The 24949-nt window shown below is 43.9% G+C and overlaps 1 pseudogene; it reads right to left on the minus strand.

The window, feature by feature from the left end:
- Window positions 1–9008, minus strand: part of LOC126070317 (proteasome subunit beta type-5-like) — a 36948-nt pseudogene extending 27940 nt beyond the window's left edge.
- Between the last annotated feature and the right edge of the window lie 15941 nt (window positions 9009–24949).

Genomic DNA, 24949 nt, shown 5'->3' on the forward strand with positions numbered 1-24949 from the left:
GTTGTCCTCATTTTCATTGACCCTCTACTTTACCAACCATGATGTCCTTTTCTAGGTTTCTAAGTAGTACAAATTCGTATCTTGGAATCTCATGATTCCAGGGGACTTCAGGCTCCAGACTGATTTGACATCTGAGGAGTTGGCAGCTGCTCATGGGCACTGGCTCTGAGTTCTCTAGGAAGAGGATTCCAGCGATTTGGGTGTGAGATCTGTTTAATTCTCCAGATGCAAACTTAGCAAGCCTGTTGGCCTCAATGCATCTGTTTCCTCAACTGCAAAATAAGAGAAACTAATTAAAAAACGATAATGCAATAAAATGCAAAAAGCTTGGATTTGGGGTTAGCCTTGGGATAAAGCCCCAGCTCAGCCACCTCTCAGAGCCTTAGTTTCCTTTTTGAATTGTTTTGAAAATTAGAAATAATATAGGCAGATGCACCTGGCACATGACAAGTACAATTATTATGGCTACTATTGCTGCTACTATGCACTAGGAAGAAAGGTCTGGAGATCTACTTCCAAAAGTCAGCCAGTGAGAACATTACGGATCACAACAGTCCAATCTTCTACTGAGCATGGGAATGGCACAGGACCGGGCAATGTTTCACTCCACTGTGCACGGGGTAACTACGGGTTGGGGGCCGACTCGATGTTACCAACAGCAGCAACAGTATACTACACTGCTCCCCTCCTCTTCTAACAAGGAGCAAAGTTCTTTGTCATCTATCAAGAACAATTCTTGATTGCTTTCCTTGAGCGCATTGTTGCAGCCACTGTGTCAATCCAGCTCCTGAGGGTCTTCGTCTTTTTTGCTGACCCTTTACTTTACCAAGCACGATTAGGCACAGAGAAGGAAGCACAAATGGGGAAAAGATAGACACCACATGAAGGTCACCAAGGAACGGAGGAAGGCCAGGGCTAGAGAAGCTGAGTCAAGGATCTTCCCCAGAGCTGACAGAGAGAGCCTTCCCCTAGAGCTGGTGCCCTGAATTCAGACATGTAGCCTCCCAAACTATGTGAAAATAAACTGCCATTCTTTAAAGCCACGCCCCTGTGATATTTCTGTTACAGCAGCACTGAGAAGCTCAGACATTTGGCTAGAGGTATTTAGTGCTCTGGCCATACAACGTCCCTGCTCGGACCTAGCACAAGAGGTACAGAGAAGTGGGAAGCAGACCTCACTTTTCCTCGTAAAGAAAAGGCGTGCAGCAAAGTGACAGTGGAAATGCTGCAGGCTTTGGAGACAGGGAGGCCTGGACCCTGTCCCTGGGCCACTCAGCCTCCCTGAGTTCTAGAACCTGTAGAGCCAGCATGACGACTGCCTTAGTTATCTAGGGCCGCTGTAACAGAAATTTCACAAATGGACGGCTTTAACCCACAGACTTTTATTCTCTCACAGTCTAGTAGGCTAGAAGTCTGAATTCAGGGTGCCAGGTCCAGGGGAAGGCTTTCTCTTTCTGTTGGCTGTGGAGGAAGGTCCTTGTCATCAATCTTCCTCTAGACTAAGAGCTTTTCAGTGCAGGGACCCCAGGCCCAAAGGACTCGCTGTCCTGCTCTTCTTTCTTGTTGGCTTCCCCTGTCTCTCTGCTCACTCCTTTCTTTTCTATCTCAAAAGAGATTGGTTTAGAACACAATCTAATCTTATAGATTGAGTCCTGCCTCATTAACATAACTGCCGCTAATCCCATCTCATTAACATCACAGAAATAGGATTTACAACACACAGGAAAATCACGTCAGATGACAATACTGGGACTCATGGCCTAGCCAAATTGATGCACATATTTTTGGAGGACATAATTCAACCCATGACAATGACGAATATTACCAATATGACAGCACCTACCTCCTGGGACAGGTGTAAACATTGCAGGAAGTATGTATAAAGTGGTGCTCAATACCAGTTACTTTTATGATGCTGTTATGGATTGCATTGTGTTCCCCCAAAGATGTGTTATAGTTCCTAACCCTTATGCTTGTGAAGGGAAACCCTGGTGGTGTAGTGGTTAAGAGCTATAGCTGCTAACCAAAAAGTTGGCAGTTCGAATCCACCAGGCACTCCTTGGAAACTCTAAGGGGCAGTTCTACTCTGTTCTATAGGGTCACTACAAGTTGGAATTGACTCGACGGCAACAGGTTTGGTTTTTTGGTTTTCTACTTGCAGATATGGAGCTCTGGTTGCACAGTGGTTAAGAGCTTGGCTGCTAACCAAAAGGTTGACAGTTTGAATCTGCCAGTTATTCCCTGGAAACCCTATGGGGCAGTTTAACCCTGTTGTATAGGGTTGCTGAGTCAGAATCACTTGAGGGCAATGGGTCATGCTCGTGGATGTAATCCCATTTGGGAATAGGCTTTTCTTGATTATGTTAATGAGCCCGTGTCACTGTAGGGTGAGATATAAATCAAGCTGACTCGGCACAGAAAAGGATGCAGAGATGGGGGAAGATAAATGGCAAGCCACATGAGAGCTCCAAGGAACCAGGGAACAGCAGCTGAAAAGAAACAAGGACATTCCCCTAGAGCAGACAGAGAAACCTTTGCCCTAGAACTAACGCCCTGAATTTAGACTTCTAACCTCCTAAACTGTGAGAAAACAAATTTGTTTGTTGTTTGTTAAAGTCACGGTTTGTGGTATTTCTGTTACAGCAGCACTAGGTGACTGAGACAGACGCCGTCACTGAGAACTCGCACTAACATTCCAGCTTCCCATCTGCTGCTGCAGAAACGGGTCATGGCTAGTCTCGGGTTAGCATGAATCCCATTGTGGTTTCCTCGATCAGCAATCTTCCTACTAGGTCATCATTTTGTGAAAAGAGATTAAGTGAAACTCCTTCCCTTAACATGCCTTCCTTTATTTGTCTGTTTTTTTTTTTTTAGGAAGCGAAACGTGCATTTAGTGCAATTCAAAGGGAACAACTTAGACAATTCAGATGCATCCAAATCTCATTTCATACTGGAATCCTGCTTTCTGTTTAGTCACAAAAGTTAAAGCAGTTTCATTCCAGAAAATAAAAAACAAAGTGACATACTAAAGACGAAAGTATCGTTCTGGGTTCCCAATTTCAGGCTAGAAACGCAATGGTGGCAAAAGAGTTAAGAATTTGGCTGTTAACCGAAAGGTTGACGGGTCAAACCCACCCAGCTACTCCTAGGCTATCTGCTCCTGTAAAGACTATACAGCCTAGAAAACCCTGTGAGACATTTCTGCTCCGTCACATGGGGTCGCTATGAGTCAGAACTGACTCAGTGGCACCCAGCAAGAACAACATGAGGCCCTCAGGTGGTACTTTGAGAAGAGACCCTGTGCCACATGACGTCACTGGGGGGCTGTGAGGAGCTGGACCTGGGCAGAAATCATACAGGCCAACTTCTCCTGGTTTGCCTGGGACCATCCCAGTTTTAAAACTGAAAGTCCCAGATTCAGGGAACTCCTCAGTCCCAGACAAGTGGGATAGTTGGTCACCCTATCAGGTACGGTCTGAACCGCACCTCGGTCTAACCCTTCAGCCCCACTGCAAAAACCCACTGCTGTCGAGTCAATTCGGACTCATAGTAACCCCACAGGACTTCCAAGGCTGTACTCTTTATGGAAGCAGGTGGACATGTCTTTCTCCCCCAGAGCCGCTGGTGGTTTCAAACCACCAACCTTTCGGTGAGGAGTCAAGCACTTTAACCTCAGTGCCACCAGGGCTTCTTTCAGCCCCACCAGACATTCTAAAAGAACAAAACCACACCAGTGGCCGTTGAGTCGATTCCATCTCATGGCAAACCCATGTGTGTCAGTGTAGAACTGTGCTCCACAGGGTTTTCAGCGACTGATTTTTCAGAAGCAGATCACCAGGCCTTTCCTCCAAGGCACCTCTGGGTGGATTCGAACCTTTTGATTACCAGCCGAGAGCATTAGCCATTTGCATCACCCAGGGACTCCGGGCATTCTGATTCCTGCCTAACATATTCCATCAACTTCTCTTCAGTATTGTTTCTTTTCTTACCTCTTCAGCAGAAGAAGTGGACCGAGGACAGGTGACCCAGTAGGGTTAGAGACCGCTGCCTTGTACAGCCATTGTCTTGGAGGAGAAGGCCATTGCTCAAATTTCCTCATCACCCCGGAACGCGAGGACCGTGAATGCCAGCCCAGTGGTTAGCAGTGCTTGTGGTTTGGCTTTCTGACTTTTGTAGAAATCTTTTAAAACAGGATTAATTGGCACCATTTCTACCATGCTCAACTTCCTTTTCTACCCTTTCTTCTGTGGTGTGTGGAGGAGGGAAAAGAAGATGTTTCCCCCTCTTCTCCAGTCAGGGGAAATACATTTGCAAAGTAAATGAAGCCCAATAGCAAATACTTCTTGGTGTGGTACTTTTTTTTTTTTTAAGTAAAATTTGCTAGGGAACGGTGGTTCATCATGGTTATTAAAGTAATACATGCTTACCATTGCAAACTAAAAAAATGGAGAGGATGCCACCAAAGAGTCACACATAACCCCAGAATGGTACAATTTACAAACACACCCAATATCAACACAAGTGGTAGACATTGTCAATGTGCAGTCCTTGTTCAGGTGGGCCTCACTGTAATTCCATAGATCCGTGGCAGCAGCTCAGGACATCCTACAGGCCTTTAATGCAGCAACAACTAACATAGCATTTTCCTCGTTGCTGTATGACAGCTTTCTTCTCTTTCCATGATACTGAATCAATGAGAAAGCCTTGACTCAATCAACCCATCAGTCAACAAATACTTAAGGAGTTTCTGGTGTGGCGCGGACGCCTGGGACCTACTTTCATGAGTGGGAAAGAAATCCACTGAGCGAGTCCAATGAGTCTTACCAAAGGAATCAAGAGTGTTAGGGGAGGGGAGTGGGCACCAGGGGATTGAAACAACGGGAAACAAGGAGGCCTCCTGAGGAAATCATACCTAAATGAAGACCTGAAGGCCAGGTGAAGACAGAGGAGGAAGGAAGAGGAACAGACTATGAGCAGCTCAGAGGCTGGAAAGCATGCCTCTTTGTAAACAGGGCACAAGAAGGCCCCTGTCGCTAAAACACGCAGGGCCGGGGGAATGTGGCGTGAGCTGAAGATGGCAGGGAAGGAAGCGGGACAGAAAGCGCCACATCTTGAGGTCCATGTTTTTAGACTTCTACCCAAGAGCAATGAGAAGCCTCCAAAACCAAAAACAAAACCCGTTGAAGTCAAGTCAATTCCAACTCACAGCGACCCTATAGGACAGAGTAGAACTGTCCCATAGTGTTTCCAAGGAGTGCCTTGTGGATTCGAACTGCTGGCCTTTTGGTGAGCAGCCGTAGCTCTTAACCACTGCACCTCTGGGGTTTCCAAAAGGAGTGAGCAGGTTGAGCATTGTGCTGTTTCGAAGAACTATCGATATGCAATCAAATAGACAGCAGCAACTCGAAAGATTAGATAGGAAGCTTGGGGGGGGCAGTGACTTTATGTTAATGGGGAAGGAAAAACTTGGAGAAGGAGGGAGAGAATGGTTGCGTAACTTGAAGAATGTAATTGATGTCACTGAAGTATACATGAAGGAATTGTTGAATTGGTGTATGTTGTCATCAAGAACAAATAAAATAAATTATTAAAAAAAAAAAAAAAAAGGAGTGTCCAGGACCTGTACTGTGAGGAGGGCAGTCTGAGGACGGATGGGGGAGAGAGTAGCCAGAGGGGAAAGATGGCTAAAACAAGCACAAGAGAAATGGGTATATTTGCAAGCTGCTTAGGTGATAGAAGCAATAGAACTGGTCATTGATTAATTATGGGAGCTACAGCACCAACCATCTGAAAGCAGGAAGGGCAGTCCTCATGGGCAGGGCTGGCTTCATAGGTGTGTGAACTATGAATTTACACAGAAATCCGCACCCGGAAGGGCCCAGGTTCTTGTTTAATGCTCTGCTGTCGCCATCTTGAAATCCTGACTAGATCTCGCACAAGGGGCTCCCTATTTTCATTCTGCACCGGGTGCTGCAGACGATATAGCCGGTCCTGCCCAGGGCCAAACGTTTTCTATGTGTGTATGCAGCATCTTTGCTTGGCTCATGGTACATGGACTCCCTCCAAGGCCTTCAAATTGTTTATTTATCCCGTTGCGCAGGACACAAGGGTAAAGAAGGCTCACTGTGCCCAGCTCAGCGCTGCTGGCTTCTGTGAGTAAGGACAGTCTACAACTAAAGTTCGTGAAAACATTAAGAATATCGAAGGCTGTCTGCTAGCTTTAGGGCGTTTTAATACTATGAGCTTTCAGTTTACTGCTTGAGTAAAACTGGACTTTCTCTCACTCAAGCCTCCTTTAGTTTAATAAGTCGAGCTTAAAAAATTCCATCATTTCAAGCCAAGGCCAAATGGATATGCTGTTCGGCAGAGAAGAATAAAAAATGAATGTTGTATTATTTTATTTGGCTAAGAATTTATAGGCTTAAAAGAAAATTTGTAAACATCCCTATTCTTGGGTTTCAAATGAGACAGTCCCTTACCAGTGCTCAAGGTTTAAGGAACTGTCTTTAAATTCAGTAGAATCGCTATGCAAAATATCATAAGCCTGCCTGCAGGCTCAGGACCAAATGATAATTCTTATTTTTATACTGATGAGAATAAGGGAGGTATGGCTTGCCCTTCTGATTTTCTTTGTTTCTTCCATCTGCTTGCAGCAGCTAATTTCTATAAAATACTACAAAATAATGGGAAGAATAGAGAAAATTTGGCAAGCCTTTCCAAATACTGACAAGGCTACATCTTTTGAAGCTTATTTAGTAGTGTGGTTAAAAGGGAGAGCTTTGAAGTCAGAGAGTTTTAGGTTTAAGCCTCAACTCCACCTCGGACAGGCTGTTTAACCTGCCTGAGCCTCAGTTTCCCCATATGGTAGGCTAGGTAGGTAAATGGAGGTAAAATTTATTTTATGTCTGCAATTTATATGTTGCAATCATTCAGTAACATTCAGTAACTTCTGTCTTAGTCACCCAGCGCCACTGTAACAGCAGTGCCACAGGTGAATGGCTTTAACAAAGAGAACTTTATTCTCGCATAGTCTAGTAGGCTAGAAGTCCAAATTCTGGGCATCAGCTCCTGGGGAAGACTTTCTCTCTCTGTTGGCTCTGAGGGAAGGTCTTGTCATCAATCTTCCCTTGGACTAGGAGCTTCTCCGTGTAGGAACCCTGGGTCCAAAAGACATGCTATTCTCCTGGCACTGCTTTCTTGGTGGTATGAGGTCCCCCTGTCTCTCTGCTCACTTCTCTCTTTTATATCTCAAAGGAGATTGGCTTTAGACAAAATCTAGTCTTGTAAATTAAGTCCTGTTTCATTAACATAACTGCTGCTAATCCCACCTCATCAATATCATAGAGGCAGGATTTACAACAGACAGGAACACCACATCAGATGACAAAATGGTGGACAATCACACAATACTGGGAATCATGGCCTAGCCAAGTAGACAGATATTTTGGGGGGCACACAATTCAACCAATGAGAGGAGGAGACAGGAAAACTGGACGAATGGAAATGAGGAACTTAAGGTAGAGAAGAGAAGAGTGTGGACACATTGCAAGTTTATAAAACAATGTCACAAAACAATATGTATATAATATTACAATTAATTAGAGAAACAAATTTGCTCTGTAAACCTTCATTTAAAGCACAATTAAAAAAAATTTTTTTTTAAATAAAATAAAATAAGCCTTTATCCCTTTGATAAACCAGTTGAGTTAAGACTCTGAGGGCAGGGGGCAAGGCTAAGAGCTCGGCTATACTGCTCAGCAGTGTGGCCTGATCAGCTCCTCATTTCACCTGCTCAGTAGGGCAACTGGTTGAAGGACTGGTTGGAGGGGAACCAAAAGGACAGAGAGGAAGAGTCAGGGAGTTGGTACAGTCATCTGGCTGTGACACGGTTAAGGCAAGAACGAAGATAATAAGGAGGTGGAGAGGGAAAAAAATTTAGGATTTTTAAGAAATAGGATGAATGGGCCTGGAATGTGGGAAGTGATGGAGAAGTGAGGCAAAAATCAAGGATTACACTTGGGAAGAAGGTGGTGGACTGTCAGGGAGACAGCAAAACCGGTAGATGTGTGAGGCAGAAGGAACTGCATTTGGGCATGTTGAGCCTGAGGGACCTCTGGGACATGTGGGTGGAAATATGTGTAGGTGACTGTCCTTTCCTTCCACTGTGCTGTCCAAGTAGGTAGGAGGTCCACCTTTAACTCCCCCCAGCGCCACGAACCCAAGGCTGCTGGGGCTGCAAAGAGAGAATGAGGCACAGCGCAGAGCAGGAACGACTGAAAACGAACAGTAGGCATCATGGTCCAGTGGATTTTCAGTTCCGCTGGTCTCAGGGAGGTCCACCCTTGCTCTCACCAGGGCCGTGGGAATGGGTGGGGAGCACGGGTATCATTTCCGAGGGCCCAGCTTCATTCCTGGTTAACACGAACACCATGCAAAGACTTTTAGTTGGTTGAACTAATACAGGACCCTTTGTCGTAAATAACAGAAACCATCTCGAACTAGTGCAAGCAAAAGGGGTGTTCACTGGCTAACAATTTGGAGTCACAGGGGTGACCAGGTCCAGGGGCTCAAATGACATCATCAAACCTCTCCATCTCTCATTCCAGCATCCATGGGGCAGAATGAGAAGATGTCATGGCCACAAGAACTCCTGCTTGCATCACCCCAGGCACAACCACAGAGAAGGAACATGTTCTCTCTCCTCTTATGGCGTGAAAAAAGTCCTGGGAAAATCTCTGGTCAGCCTGGCATGGTCCCGTGATTTCTCCAGTAGCCAGGAAGGCCAGGCACCCTGATCAGCAGTCCCATGGCTTCATAGTTTTTTTCAGGGAACTTGAAGCTTCTGGAAGTTTCAGGAAGGGAGTGTTGTTATTACCAAAGGCGACAGTCAAGGTCAGGAGAAGCTGTGGGCAGCTTGGGGGCGGAGGGCAGGGCTGCAGCGCAGTGAAGGAGGCATTCAGGAAGAGGAAGCCCGGGGCGTGGACACCACAGCCACATGAGGATGCCATCACCGAAGGCAATGCCAGAAGCACCCTGAGGCAATCTCCAGCAAGTGAGGGGGTGGCCAGTGATGACACAGGAACTGAGAAGGAAGAAGCAATGGGACAAAGTGGGAGCCTGCCCTGAGGTATGAGGGTCAGGGCATAAATCAACAGGTGGTGTCTTCAGGGCAGGAGTGCCCAGGTAAAGCACGAAGAAGAGGGGCCTCAGCAAACAGGCTGAAAATGCAGGAAGCTTGTTTACCCAGAAAGAATGTTCCAGAGAGCACAGTGGGAAGGGAAGTAGTGGCGGATGATAGGCCAGGGAAGAAGAAGACAGGGATGAGAACCTGGGAGGGAAGAGATGGCAGAGGGGCTGATGTCCCCCTGGGTGGCTGAGAATAAAAGAACGCAGGCCACAGAGTTGCCAAGAGAGCTGGTCTCTCAGTTCCTGGTGGGGTGGGTTGTCCGTGGATCATACGGGCCTCTCATGATTCAGTTTGGTGATTGTGGTAAGCAAAGCCTGGTCTCTGGTGGATAAAGGATTGTGAAGTCCCTGAAGAGCCAACATTGGAATCAGATCCAGACTGGAATCTCTTCGCTAGGTATGTGCCTAAGAGGAGCCCTGGTGACACAGTGATTAAGTGTTCAGCTGCTAATCAAAAGGCCAGCAGTTCAAATCCAGCTGCTCCTTGAAAGCCCTATGGGTCAGTTCTACTCTGTCTTATAGGGTCTCCATGACTACAGGGCACCTAAGAAGTGCAGCCAGAAAGCTCCTTAGAAGTGAGGCTGGCGAAGCTTCCTCTCACATACTTTTGCCATGTTATTGGGAAGGACCAGTCCCTGAAGAAGGACATCATGCTTGGTAAAATGGAGCATCAGTGAAAAAGAGGAAGACCGTCAATGAGATGGAATGACACAGTGGCTGCAACAACGTGCTCAAACATAGCAACGATTGAGAGGATGGTGCGGGACTGGGCAGTGTTTCATTCTGTGGTGTAGAGGGTCACTATGAGTTGGAACCTACTCTACAGCACCTGACAACATTGTGTTTAACAACTTCTTATGTCAGACATTGTTTAACTTCTCTGAGGCATCAATTCTTTATCTATAGAATGAAAATAGGAATAATGACTTCATGGGTCAATTAGGAGAATGAACTGAAATATTACATTAAAGTTTCTAGCATACTGTCTTGGCACAAGCACTCAACAAACATGAGTGTCTCTCTCCACTATGAAATTCAAATTGCCAAGTCCGTGAACTTCCTTTAAGTTCTGTTATATAATGATCTTTCCAAAGGGGCCATCAATCAGTGGTATGCGCCTAGTAAATATTCAATAAAGGTCTACGTGAAGAAGGAGTGAAGGAATGGATGTAAAGGGAGACCTCTTTTAAAGAGCCATCTCATCACTAACAGAAGACAGGTGGCTCTCTTAGCTGCATTTTCTGGTTTCAGGATAATGCCTCTTTCCCTGGAATAAAAAGCCAGACGGTTTCTGAGGGTGCCATCTGCAGTATGTAGAGTCATGCCTCCTCTCCCCACGTGAGGAGGATTTCACTGCTACAATGGAGAAGGGGAAATGGCTCAGTGAATTTCTCCTGCTGGTGTGATTGCAGTAAGGCGAGCCCACAGGACTTCAGGGATCCTGGGACTGCACCTGTGCACAGTGGCCTCCTGGGTGTAAGTGCAGCTAACCTGGGACTCAGCACGTTGCTGCTCCTGACAGGCAGGGCCACTCTTGGGCCTCACCAGTGTCCCGAGGGGCCTGAGGACTGATTACGTGCCCCAGTCAAGGAGCCCGCCCTCTGACTGGGGAGATAGAGGAGACGGCTTCCGCATGACGGTGCATTCATGAAGGGAACACATGGGAGCAAGCCCTGGGTGCCACGGTGGACAATTCGCTTTAAATCCAGAGAACAGGAGGTTACCTCGAGCTGATAAGGGAGCAGGGAATGATGAAGAATGGTTAGGAATGAAACAAAGATGGGCATAAGGGCGTGTCATAAGAATAAAAGCCATTGCTTGGCCATCTACCCTGTGCTGGTACTTTAAAAACCTATGGCCATTAAGTTGACTGACTCATAGCATCCCCACGGGTGTCAGAGTAGAACTGTGCTCTACAGGGTTTTCAATGGCTGATCTTTCAGTAGAGCCCCAGGCCTTTCTTCCAGGGGACCTCTGGGTGGACTCGAACCTCTAAACTTTCAGTTAGTAGCTGAGTATGTTAATCATGTGCACCACCATGACTGGACCCCAGTCATGGGACGGGGGGTAGAAAAAAGTGTATTCCTCAAATTGCAGGCTAGGAGTAATATTGTCATTTCCTCAGTCTTTCAACAAGGACAATGGAGAGAGCCAAAGATATGTTCTGATCCCATCTCCACCTCTGTGATTTCAGACAAATCCTTTGTATTTTCTGCAGACCATTTTCCAAAGGAAGATGAGGATGCCTGCCCAGCCTACCTCAAAGTCCAACTGGGAGACCACAAGGATAATGTGTTAGGTGTATGCATCATCAAGGCACGGAGAGTCTTGGCCAGACGCTCTACTGGGGACTGACTGGTCACAGCCCTTGCCCTGTGATGGCTTTAGAATTAATGAGACAGACAAGCTAGACAAAAAGTCCATTTAAGTGGTGATTTAAAAACACAAATAATTTAATTAGATGTGAGTGTTCTAAGATTTCTCTCACTGTGCGAGTAGAAGGGCTTACTGCAGAGAATTGTTTCTGTGCTCTGGAGTGAGTCTGGCTGAGTTTCTTGAGCTCTATGAGGTTAAGTTCTCCCATTCATAAAACGGAAGCAGCACACAGACCCTTAGTGTGAGGGTTAATTAGGTCAAGTGTGTAATGTACCCAATGTAGGGAATTTTGAAAGAATGTGTGTATTCGTTTCCCAGGGCTGCCGTAACAAACTACAGCACACTCGGTGTCTTAAAATAACAAATACTGTGTCACAGCTCTGGAGGCTAGAAATCAAGGTGTTGGCGGAGCCATGCTCCCTCTGAAGGTTCTAGAGAAGAGTCCTTCCCTGCTTCTTCCTTGCTGTGGTGGATGCTGGCAATCCTGGGCATTCCTTGGCTTGTAGCTGCATCACTCCAATCCTCTGTCTTCACTTGGCCTTCTTCCCTGTGGGTTACTGTCTTCACTTGACCTTCTTATAAGGACACCAGTCGTTGGACTTAGGGTTCACCCTTCTCTAGTATGACCTTACCTTAACTTATAAATTTTCAAAGACCTTATTTCCAAATAGGGCCACATGCTGAGGCTCTAGGTGGACATGAATTTGGGGGACACTTTTCAACCCAATACAAAGCTCAATGTTGTTATTACGGGATAGAACAATTTTGCTTCTCTTTTGTCTTCTTTTCCAGGCCCTCAAGAAAACTCACCTTTGCATGGAGGAAAACAAAGCATAGATAAGCTATTCCTTCCTTTGAGGAAAAAAAAATCCCCTCTTCCACAGTTTTCTGTGTCTATCTTTGCTCTAGTATCATTTTCCAGCAACGCGGCTGCTTAGAATATGAAGTATTCATGTGCAGGTCAGCCGAGTTTGAAAGTAGTTTTTCATTCCTCTCACCTTACTTTTATTTGAGCTTAACTGCAGGCCTGAGACAAGCTAGCCCGCAGCCCTCGGGGCCCAATGGGAGGGAGTCACAGCTTGGAAGCTCACCACCGTTCTCCCCGCCTCACTGGGCTGCCGATCAGTCAGCCAGCCTCCTCTGTCCCTGTTGATTTAATTGCAACCTCAACAAGATGCTGTGGGGATTAACTAGTGAATAATTGCAGAGCAAACTCAAGTATAAAGCTCCTGATAAATGTAAATGTTATCTTATAGGTGCTTTCAAAATGAAGGTTTTCTTTATGAGTGTCCAGTTGGTGACTCGTAGGGAGGCTGGCATCCTCTAGGCCCTGTGACAAAGGGAGGGGCTAGAAGAATCCTTTCTTGGCTGAGTCTAAGAAATGTTCCCCCATAGACGCCCTGATGCTTCCCATGAAACATCATTAAACACCCCTAGCCCCAAGCAGTAGGACCTCAGAGTAGCTCAGGAGTTATTATCGCATCACTTCCTGCCCAAGGTTGTGTAGGTTACATCAACATTAGTCACTGATATCATCCTAAAGTGTGAGAATATGGAAAATATTTTATAAATAATATTTAGTTTCTTTATAACATTAAATTTCACTAATAGGATAGTTGTTGTTGTTGTTAGGTGCCGTCGAGTCAGTTCCAACTCACAGTGACCCTACGCACAACAGAACGAAACACCGCCTGGTCCTGAGACATCATTACAATTGTTGTTATGCTTGAGCTCATTGTTGCAGCCACTGTGTCAATCCACCTCATTGAGGGTCTTCCTCTTTTCCACTGACTCTGTACTCTGCCAAGCATGATGTCCTTCTCCAGGGACTGATCCCTCCTGACAACATGTCCAAAGTATGTAAGACGCAGTCTCACCATCCTTGCTTCTAAGGAGCATTCTGGCTGCACTTCTTCCAAGGCAGATTTGTTCATTCTTTTGGCTCTCCATGGCATATTCAATCTTCTTCGCCAACACCACAATTCAAAGGCGTCAACTCTTCTTCAGTCTTCCTTATTCATTGTCCAGCTTTTACATGCATATGACGTGATTGAAAATACCATCATCAGTTTAATAAATGATTAATTCCTTATAGATTCTTAAGCTATAAATGCCATAGCATAACTGATTGGCTCATAATTTTATGAGGTTCAGGAGCCCTAGCAGTGCAATGGATAAGCACTCGGCTACTAACCAATAGGTTGGCAGTTCGAATTCACCAGTGGCTCCTCTGGAGATAAGACCTGGTGATCTGGCCCCATAAAGATTCCATACAGTAGGAAACCCTATGGGGCAGTTCTAGTCTGTCATATATGGTCACTATGCCTCAGAATCAATTCGATGGCACACAACAACAACAACAAATCCTAGCACAGTGCTAGAAACATAAGCAACGGTCAATGAGCCCTCATCAACTGGAATTGAACCCTTAACCATATCATTAAAAAGTTAGGAAGTGATAAACAAACTTTAATAGTCAGAGCCAATGTTTATTGAATGCTTATTATGCACCATGCATATGCTCAGACTTTGTGTGGGTTATTCTCATTTAGTCTTGACACCATCCCTATGAATATTATTATTCCTACTATACTCATGAAGAAATTGACGCCTAATAAGGTTAAGTAACTTGCCCGAAGTCACACTGTTAGTAACAATAGAGAGAAAATACTAGAGATTAATCAGATATTCCTGACTTAGGGTCTAGGGACCCCCGGGTGTTTTCAATATGCTTCAGAAGCTCTGGAAAACCCTTTAAGAAAGGCTATTAATTTTTCCAAGGGAAAAGGTCTACAGGTTCTCTTAGAGGTTTACAATCCTTAGACTATTAAAAGTCATTGCCTGGCTAAGTAATCAATGACTCGTCCCAGCGCTAAAGCATCAACAATGAGCTAGGTCTGGGCTGGCTTGTCTGGAAGATTTTCACGTTTCACACTTCTCATTCAAAAGCTCTTATACTTAATCCCTTTTACAAAACAGAAAAATCAGAATTCTAAAAAGATATTTTGGAACTGGTTTGTCAGCATTTCTGAGTAGGGGTCAATGAGACCAGGATCCTCTACAGATGAGTTTGATATGGAATCATCACTCTATAATGAAAGTTTTTGTATGTTTGTTTTTTCCATTGCCTTCTAGTCTATTCCAACTCAAAGCCACCCTACAGGAGAGAGTAGAACTGCCCCACAGAATTTCCAAGGAGCAGCTGGTAGATTTGAACTGCCAACCTTTTGGTTAGCAGCCAAGCTTTTAAAAACTACACCACCAGGCTCCAATGCAGGTTTAGTAACTATTTATTAAACGTTGCTACACAGTCTAAGGAAACCCTGATACTGTAGTGGTTAAGAGCTACGGCCACTAACCAAAAGGTTGACAGTTCAAATCCACCAGGAGCGCCTTAGAAACCCTATGGGGTAGTTCTTATCTTTCCTATAGGGTCACTACAAGTTGGAATCAACTTGAAGGCAATGGGTTTGGTTTTTTGGGTTTTTTTATACAGATAAAATTTATATAGTAAGGTTTACGTATGAATGTGCTTTGTCTTCCCAGAAAAGCCTATTTTTCTGTAAATTAAATTATATTTTAAATATATCAAGGGAGATAGCATGATATAGTGAATCGAGACCACATTATTTAGAATCAGGAGAGACAACACACAATACAGGAGAGGTCAGCACAACTGGGCTAAACCAAAAGCAAAGAAGTTTCCTAAATAAATTGAAAGCTTCAAAGGCCAGCATAGCAGGGGCAGGGGTCTGGGGACCATGGTTTCAGGGGACATTTAAGTCAATTGGCATAATAAAATCTATTAAGAAAACATTCTGCATCCCACTTTGAAGAGTGGTGTCTGGGGTCTTAAATGCTAGTAAGTGGCCATCTAAGACGCATCAATTGGTCTCAACTCACCTGGAGCAAAGATGAATGAAGAACACCAAAGACACAAGGTAATTATGCATCCAAGAGACAGAAAGGGCCACATAAGCCAGAGACTACATCAGCCTGAGATCGGAAGAACTAGATAGTGCCCAGCTACAACTGATGGCTGCCCTGACAGGGAACAGAACAGAGAGCCCATGAGGGAGCAGGCGAGCAATGGGATGCAGACTTCAAATTCTCATAAAAAGACCAGACTTAATGGTCTGACTGAGACTAGAAGGACCCCTGTGGTCATGGCCCCCAGACCTTCTGTTACCCCAAGACAGGAGCCATTCCCAAAGCCAACTGTTCAGACAGGGATTGGACTGGACTATGGGGTAGAAAATGACACTGGTGAAGAGTGAGCTCCTTGGATCAAGTAGACACATGAGACTAGGTGGGCAGCTCCTGTCTGGAGAAGAGATGAGAGGGCAGAGAGGGGCAGAAGCTGGCCAAATGGGCACGAAAATAGAGAGTGGAGGGAAGGAGTGTGCTGTCTCATTAGGGGGTGAGTAATTAGGTGTAAATAGTAAGGTGTCTATAAGCTTTTGTATGAGAGACTGACTTGGTTTGTAAACTTTCACTTAAAGCACAATAAAAATTTTTTAAAAAGACTATATTATTTGGAATCAGAAAACCTGGCTTGACCACTGTAATCTAGCATCAAGAAATGCCTAAGTTCCCAAGGGATAAGAATGAGGATCAGCACAAAGCTGGTTCCTATGAGGTGGAGGTCACCAGCAGTTCCCTCCACAGCATTCTCTACTTCTCTGCTGGTTTAATAATTTGTTGCAATGGCCATTCAGAACTCACAATTTTGTGGTTTATTAGTGAAGTGACAGCCTTGGGATTAAGTAACAATTTGGGATCCCAAAGTAACAACCTGGGATAAGCATCAACTTGGAAGTAACAGGAACAACTTAGAATCAAGATCAGGAAGCACACAGGTAAGGACTGGAAGACTCCCCCAAGTGGAGAGCACATCCCCTCCCTTCTTTGCTGTAGGACACTTCCAACCAGGACAGCTCTAGCAGGCTCTTCTCTCAACCATGCAAACAGGCGGGCCCTTCTCTTGGCCACGGATGTACCCTCTTGGCTATGCAGGCCTCTCTGCCTTCAGCCTCCCTGCCATCAGCCACTCTACAGCTAACTGGCCCAGCTCATAGCCAGTATAGAAGCTTGCTCAGCTCTCTTAGCTGCTTTCCTAGCAGCAACTTTCTGCCGTAACCACTGACTATCCTACAGGGCCCCTTCCAGGCTTCTCGCCACTGGCTCTGCTGCAGGACCCCTTCGGTGCCTCTCACCATCTTCAGTGTTACAGCCCTTTACCCGTATTACAACTCTTTTAGGAGGTTCCTCGCCTCCTCTCTCTCTTCTTCTCCCTTTTCTCATCTCTAAAAACCTTTGTGGGGTTGGCTGCTTATATAAGCAAACTGATTTTGAATTCCAAGGCATGGCCTTCCCAGCAGGACCACAAACCTACCAATCCCTGCAAGTCCCTCGATCCTATTGGGTGGATTTTCAAGCAACTATTTGCATAGCAAATCAACCAATCCCTGCAAGGTGTGTAAATTAGACCTATCACAGGACAGAGGGCAGCCCAGGGCCAGACATAAAGTATGAAAGCATCAAGTTGTTTGCAGCTTACCAAGGAAATGCCAATTAACTAGGGGAATCCCCTGTAACACTCTCTAGGGTAGAAAACAACCTCTGAGCCCCACCCCCCAAGTTGCTTCTCCAAAGCACTAGGGTAAAGGTAACTCCTCAGGGCTAAGAGGAAACAAATCTCCTAAGCTATTGTTCTAAAGAACCAAGGCAAAAGGCCAAATAAAGGAACTCATTTCACCACAGCTACTTAATAGCTGTGTATCTGTGGACAAGTTAGTTAATTCTTTGAACTTCAATTTCCTCATCTTCAAAACGGAGATAATAACATTTATCTAAAAGGGTAATTCTAAAAAATCAATATCCTCACATGACTGTCAGTTTGTCTTACTGTGAGGGGTCATTAAAAAGACAGGGGAGAAAGAAAAGACCTAAATGGATGTCAGAAGGGACTCTGAAACTTGCTCTTGAACATCGAGTAGCAAAAGCAAAAGGAAAAAATGAAGAAGAAAAAGAGTCGAACAGAAGATTTCAAAGGGCCACCTGAGAAGACAAAGTAAAGTATTATACTGACATGTGCAAAGACCTGGAGATAGAAACCAAAAGGGAAGAACACGCTCCACATATCTCAAGCTGAAAGAACTGAAGAAAAAATTCAAGCCTCGAGTTGCAATACTGAAGGATTCAATGGGAAAAATATTAAAAGATGCAGGATTTAGAAGAGTATGTGGAACCAGGAATATCAATGCTGACATCAGATTTCCTGACTGAAAGCAGAGAATACCAGAAAGATGTTTATCTGTGTTTTATTGACTATGCTAAGGCATTCGACTGTGTGGATCATAACAAATTATGGATAACATTTCGAAGAATGGGAATTCTGGAACACTTAATTGTGCTCATGAGAAACCTGTGAATGGATCAAGAGGCAGTCATTCAAATAGTACAAGGGGATATTGCATGGTTTAAAGTCAGGAAAGGTGTGCGTCAGGGTTGTATCCTTTCACCATACCTATTCAATCTGTATGCTGAGCAAATAATTCCAGAAGCTGAACGGGGCATCAGGATTGGAGGACAGCTCATTAACAACCTGCATTATGCAGATGACACAACCTTGTTTGCTGAAAGTGAAGAGGACTTGAAGCACTTACTGATGAAGACCAAAGACCACAGCCTTCAGTATGGATTATACCTCAACATAAAGAAAACAAAAATCCTCACAACTGGACCAATAAACCACATGGTGAGAAATGGAGAAAAGATTGAAGTTGTCAAGGATTTCATTTTACTTCGATCCACAATCAACAGCCACGGAAGCAGCAGTCAAGAATCAAGAGATACATTTCACTGGGCAAATTAGCTGCAAAAGACCTCTTTAAAGTGTTGAAAAGCAAAGACATCATCTTGAGGACTGAAGTGTGCCTGACCCAAGCCATGGTGTTTTCAATCGCCTCATATGCATGCAAAACCTGGACAATGAATAAGGAAGATTGAAGAAGATTTGACAGCTTTGAATCATGATGTTGTAGAAGAACATTGAGTATACCATGAACTACCAAAAGAATGAACAATTCTGTCTTAGAAGAAGTACAGCCAGAATGCTTCTTAGAAGCCAGAATGGTGAGACAACGTTTCACATACTTTGGACATGCTATCAGGAGGGACCAGTCCCTGGAGAAGGACATCATGCTTGGTAAAGTGGAGGGTCAGCGAAAAAGAGGAAGGCACTCAACGAAATGGATTGCCACAGTGGTTGTAACAATGGGCATAAGCACAACGATTGTAAGGACGGTGGAGGACCAGGCAGTGTATTGTTCTGTTGTACATAATGTCGCTATGAGTTGGAACCAACTTGATGGCCCTAATAACATCAACAGAAGAAATAAACAAGACAATTACTTAAAGGGCTTAACATTGTGCCTCATACAAAAGAAGCGCTCGATGAATTTTTTTTTTTAACTTTGTATGTAAGGAATCCTAAAACCAATGCTTCTCAAAAGCAGCCACTACCTTTCTCTCAGTGGAGGCTTGTGTGTTGCTAAGATGCTGAACAAGTTTTAGCAAAGCTTCCAGATTAACACAGACTAGGAAGAAAAGCCTGGCATTTACTTCTGAAAATTAGTCAATGAGAACATTATGGACACAAAGGTCCAATGTGGTTGTGTACAGGGTCACTATGAGTTGGGGCCTGACTCAATGGCAACTAACAACAACTGTCAACTGTTTCCTAAAGTAAATAATCACCCCTAGTTTACCCACATCGGATTTAGAGGCAGTATATTGTAGAACAAGAATCAGCAAACTTTTTCTGTAATGGGCCAGAGTCACTGACATTTTCCCATTCCCTGCCCTCTCTTTTCAACACGGCACAGGGCAACACTAGATAAGTGGGTGGTGGGGTATAGGCCCTCGGGAATTCCTGCAGGGGGGTGCACCAGGGAAGTTCCCAGATGTCAGAGGAGACCTGAGAATGCTTCTAAGCTCTGCTTTGAAGGCACTACTGGGGTTTGTCTCTGCAATCATCCCCTACCCTCAGCCAACTGCTGCCTCTATTCCAGCTAGTCTTGCCCTAGCCCTGGTTCTGTAGCACTGGATGAGAGGTAGGCATGGGAGAGAACTCCTTTGCCTTTCTCTGTCTTCACTCCGAAAGTACCAGGAGTAGTAGCAGCTTACAGACTTCAATGGTTCAAAGGATGGAACAGCTGGATCCGTTTAAATCCTGTTGGTTCTAGCTCATAACCCTTTTGGTAATCACTGTTGGAAACTTTGGAAAATCCTAGGATGAGAGCAAATTTCATTTGAGAAACAACCTAAATGCCCATCAAAGGATGAATGGATAAACAAATTATACTACATACACACAATGGAATACTATGCAATGATAAAGAACAATGACGAATCCAAGAAACATCTCACAACATGGATGAATCTGGAGGGCATTATGCTGAGTAAAATAAGGCAGTAACAAAAGGACAAATGTCGTATGAGACCACTATTATAAGAACTCAAGAAGAGGTTTAAACACAGAAAAAGCACTCTTTGATGGTTATGAGGGTGAGAAGGGAGGTGGAGGGGAAATCACTAACTAGATAGTAAACAAGGACCAACTTCGGTGAAAAGAAGGACAACAGACAATACAGGGGAAGTCCGCACAACTGGACTAAGACAAAGCAGTTTCCCGGACACATCCAAATACCCTGAGGGACAGAGTGGTTGGGGCTGGGGACTGGGGACCACAGTTTCAGGACATAACTAGGTCAATTGGCGTAACATAGTTTATTAAGAAAATGTTCTATATACCACTTTGATGAGTGGCACCTGGGGTCTTAGAAGCTTGCCGGCAGCTATCTAAGATACATCAGTTGGTCCCATCCCACTCAGAACAAAAGAGAACGAAGAAAACCAAGGACACAAGGAAAATATTAGCCCAAAGGACTAAAGGACCAAATGAACCAGAGTCTCCACCAACCTGAGACAAGAAGAACTAGATGGTGCCTGGCTACTACCAATGTCCACCCTGACAGGGAACAAAACAGAGAGCTCTGGACGGAGCAGGAGAAAAATGTAGAACAGAGCTCAAATTCACATAAAGAGACCAGATTTACTGGTCCGACAGAGACTGGAGGAACCTCCAAAACTATGGCCCCCAAATGCACTGTTAACCCAGGACTAAAACCATTCCTGAAGCCCACTCTTCAGACAAAGGTTAGAGACAAGACTATAAAACACAAAATAACATACCTAAGGAATGTGCCTCTTAGTTCAATCAGATATACGAGCCAAATGGGCAGCTCCTATCCAAAAGCAGGATGAGAAGGCAAGAAAGAACAGGAACTGGACGAATGGACACAGGACACCCAGGGTAGAAATGGGGATTCTGCTGTCACATTGTGAGGAGTGCAACTAATGTCACAACATGTGTATAAGTTTTTGAATGAGAAATTAAGTTGAGCTGTAAATTTTCACCTAAAGCCCAATGAAATAAATGGATAAAAGAAAAAAAATTTTCATTTCAGCCACTTGAATGCATTTTAGGTCTGTGACTGTTGGTTTTTTAGTAAGATTGTTTTTGTTGTTCCATTTTGTTTTGTTCATAAATAGACTCTATTGGAGAATGTTTGAATGAGCATCTACCAGACTCCTGTAGTTCTAGCCTATGCTGCTGAATGACTGTGACATCCTGGATAATTCTTCACTCCCAAACTGCATATGCAGGTTAAATTAATACAGCAAGCCTGAATTACTGATGATAATCTTCTATTGTTGTTGTCCAATTTAGAAGAAATTTGGGGGCCTCTTAATACACACAATTGAAATTAAAAAAAAAAAAAAAATCCATTGCCGGCGAATTGATTCTGACTCATAGTGACCATATAGGACAGTTCAGAGCTGCCCCATGGGGTTTCCAAGGCTGCAATCTTTACAGAAGCAGACTGCCACATCTTTCTCCCATGGAGCAGCTGGTGGATTGGAGCCGCTGACCTTTCAGTTAGAGGCTGAGCGCTTACCTTTCCTAACAGCGAAGCAGGAACCTTGGTTTAAGCACTAAGCGGTTCGAATTCACCAGCCATTCTGCAGGAGAAAGATGTGGCAGTTGGTTCCATTAAGATTATAGCCTTTGGAAACACTATGGGCAGTTCTAACCTGACCTGCAGGGTTGTCGTGAGTTAGATTCAACTCAACGGCAACCGGTTTAATCGATGAATTTAGTCTCTCTCTTTGAATGTCACCCAGCCCCCTCTGGACTATGCAATCAGTCTGCTCTTTGGATTGGCTGTTGTTTTTGTTAAGTGCTGTCAAGTCAGTTCGGACTCGTAGAGAAACACTGCCTAGTCCTGCGCCGTCCTCGCAATCATTGTTATGCTTGAGTCCATTGTTGCAGCCACCCTGGCAATCCATCTCCTTAAGGGTCTCCCTCTTTTTTGCTGATCCTCCGCTTTACCAATCATGATGCCCCTCTTCGGGAATCAATCCCTCCTGATAACATGTCCAGAGTATGTGAGACATAATCTCAACATCCTTTCTTCTAAGGAGCATTCTGGTTGTACTTCTTCCAAAACAGATTAGTTTTTGTTTTTGTTTTTTTTTTGGCAGCCCATGGTATATTCAATATCTTTCACCAACACCACAATTCAAAGGCATCAAACCTTCAGTTTTCCTTACTCATTGTCCAGCTTTTGCATGCCCATGAGGTGATCCAAAATACCACGGCTTGGGTCAGGCACACCTTAGTCTTCGAGGTGACATCTTTGTTTTTAAGCATTTTAAAGAGGTCTTTTGCAGCCGATTTGCCCAATTCAATGAGTCTTGATTTTCTTGACTGCTGCTTCCATGGATGTTGACTGTGGATCCAAATAAAATGAAATCCATGACAACTTCAATCTTTTCTCCATTTGTCATGATGTAGCTTATCGGTCCAGTTGTGAGGATTTTTGTTTTCTTCATATTGAAGTCTAATTTGTACTGAGAGCTGTGGTCTTTGATCTTCATCAGTAAGCATTTGAAGACCTCTTCACTTTAAGCAAGCAAGGTTTTGTCATCTGCATAAAGCAGGTTGTAAATGAGTCATCCTCCAATCCTAATGCCCCATTTTTCTTCATATAGTCCAGGTTCTTGGATTATTTGCTCAGCATACAGATTGAATAGGTATGGTGAAAGGATACAACCCTAACGCACACCTCTTCTGACTTTAAACCATACAATATCCATGTGTTCTGTTCAAACAACTGCCTCTTGATTCATGTACAGGTTTCTCATGAGCACAATTAAGTGCTCCAGAATTCCCATTCTTTGCAATATTATCCATAATATGTTATGATCCACACAGTCAAACGCCTCTGCATAGTCAATAAAACACAGGTAAACATCTTTCTGGTATTCTCTGCTTTCAGCCAGGATCCATCTGACATTAGCAATGATATGCCTGGTTCCACATTCTCTTCTAAATAAGCTTGAATTTCTGGCAGTTCCCTGTAGATATACTGCTACAGCCATTTTTGAATGATCTTCAGCAAAATTTTACTTGCATGTGATATTAATGATATTGTTCAATAATTTACACATTCAGTTGGATCACCTTCCTTGGGAATAGGCATAAATATGGATCTCTTCCTGTCAGTTGGCCAGGTAGCTGGCTTCCAAATTTCTCGGCATAGATGAGTGAGCGCTTCCAGTGCTGCATCCATTTTTTGGTATTCCGCCAATTCCTGAAGCCTTGTTTTTCAGCAATGCCTTCAGCGCAGCTTAGACTTCTTCCTTCAGTACCGTCGGTTCCTGATCATATGCCACCTCCTAAAATGGTTGAATGTCGACCAATTCTTTTTGGTATAGTGACTCAGTGTATTCCTTCCATCTTCTTTTGATGCTTCCTGCATCGTTTAATATTTTCCCATAGAAGCCTTGACTATTGCAACTTGAGACTGGAATTTTTTTTCAGTTTTTTCAGCTTGAGAAATGGGGAGCATGTTCTTCCCGTTTGGTTTTCCATCTCCAAGTCTTTGCACATGTCATTACAATACTTTAGTTTCTTTTCTGGAGCCACCCATTGAAATCTTCTGTTCAGCTCTTTTACTTTATCGTTTCTTCAGTTTGCTTTAGCTAAGTGACGTTGAAGAGCAAGTTTCAGAGTCTCTTCTGACATCCATTTTGGTCTTTTCTTTCTTTCCTGTCTTTTTAATGACCTCTTATGTTCTTCATGTATGATGTCCTTGATGTCATTCCACAACTCTTCTGGTCTTCAGTCTTTAGTGTTCAACGCATCAAATCTATTCTTGAGATGGTCTCTAAATTCAGGTGGGATATACTCAAGGTCATACTTTGGCTTGTTTTAATTTTCTTCAGTTTCAACTTGAACTTCCATATGAACGATTGATGGTCTGTTCCACAGTACCTGGCATTGTTCTAACTGATGATATTGAGCTTCTCCATCGTTTCTTGCCACAGATGTAGTCGATTTGATTCCCGTGCATTCCATCTGGTGAGGTCCGCCCATACAGTTGCCATTTATGTTGGTGAAAAAAGAAAATTGCAATGAAGAAATCATTGGTCTTGCAAAATTCTATCATGTGATCTCTGGCATCGTTTCTATCACCAAAGCCATATTTTCCAACTACCTATCCTTTGTTTCCAACTTTTGAATTCCAATCACCAGTAATCATTAATGCATCTCAATTTCATGTTCAATCAATCTCAGACTGTAGAAGCTGGTAAAAATCTTCAATTTCCTTGTCTTTGGCCTTAGTGTTTGGTGCATAAATTTGAAAAATAGTAGTATTAACTGCTGTTTCTTGTAGGCATGTGGACATCTGGATACTGATAGCATTGTACTTCAGGATAGATCTTGAAATGCTCTTTTTGATGATGAATATAACACCGTTCCTCTTCAATTTATCATTCCTGGAATAGTAGTCTATAGATTGTCTGATTCAAAATGGCCAATACCAGTCAATTTCAGATCACTAATGCCTAGGATATTGATGTTTATGTATTCCATCTCATTTTTGACAATTTCCAATTTTCCTTAATTCATACTTTGTGCATTCCAAGTTTCAATTATTAATGGATGTTCCCAGCTGTTTCTTCTCATTTTGAGTTGTGCTACATCAGCAAATGAAGGTCCCCAAAACTTGACTCCATTCACATCATTAAGGCCGACTCTACTTTGAGGACGCAACACTTATACACTTGTATTTTGAAGGGCTCATCTTCTGGCACTACATCAGACAATGTTCTGCTGCTATTTATAAGTTTCACCCTGGCTAATCCTTTTCAGTAGTAGACCACTTGGTCCTTCTTCCTGGTCTGTCTTAGTCTGCAAGCTCAGCTGAGGTCTGTCCGCCACGTATGACCCTGCTGGTATCCGGATACACGT

This window comes from Elephas maximus, chromosome 1 (assembly GCF_024166365.1).
Source record: "Elephas maximus indicus isolate mEleMax1 chromosome 1, mEleMax1 primary haplotype, whole genome shotgun sequence".
NCBI classification, from domain to species: Eukaryota; Metazoa; Chordata; class Mammalia; order Proboscidea; family Elephantidae; genus Elephas; species Elephas maximus.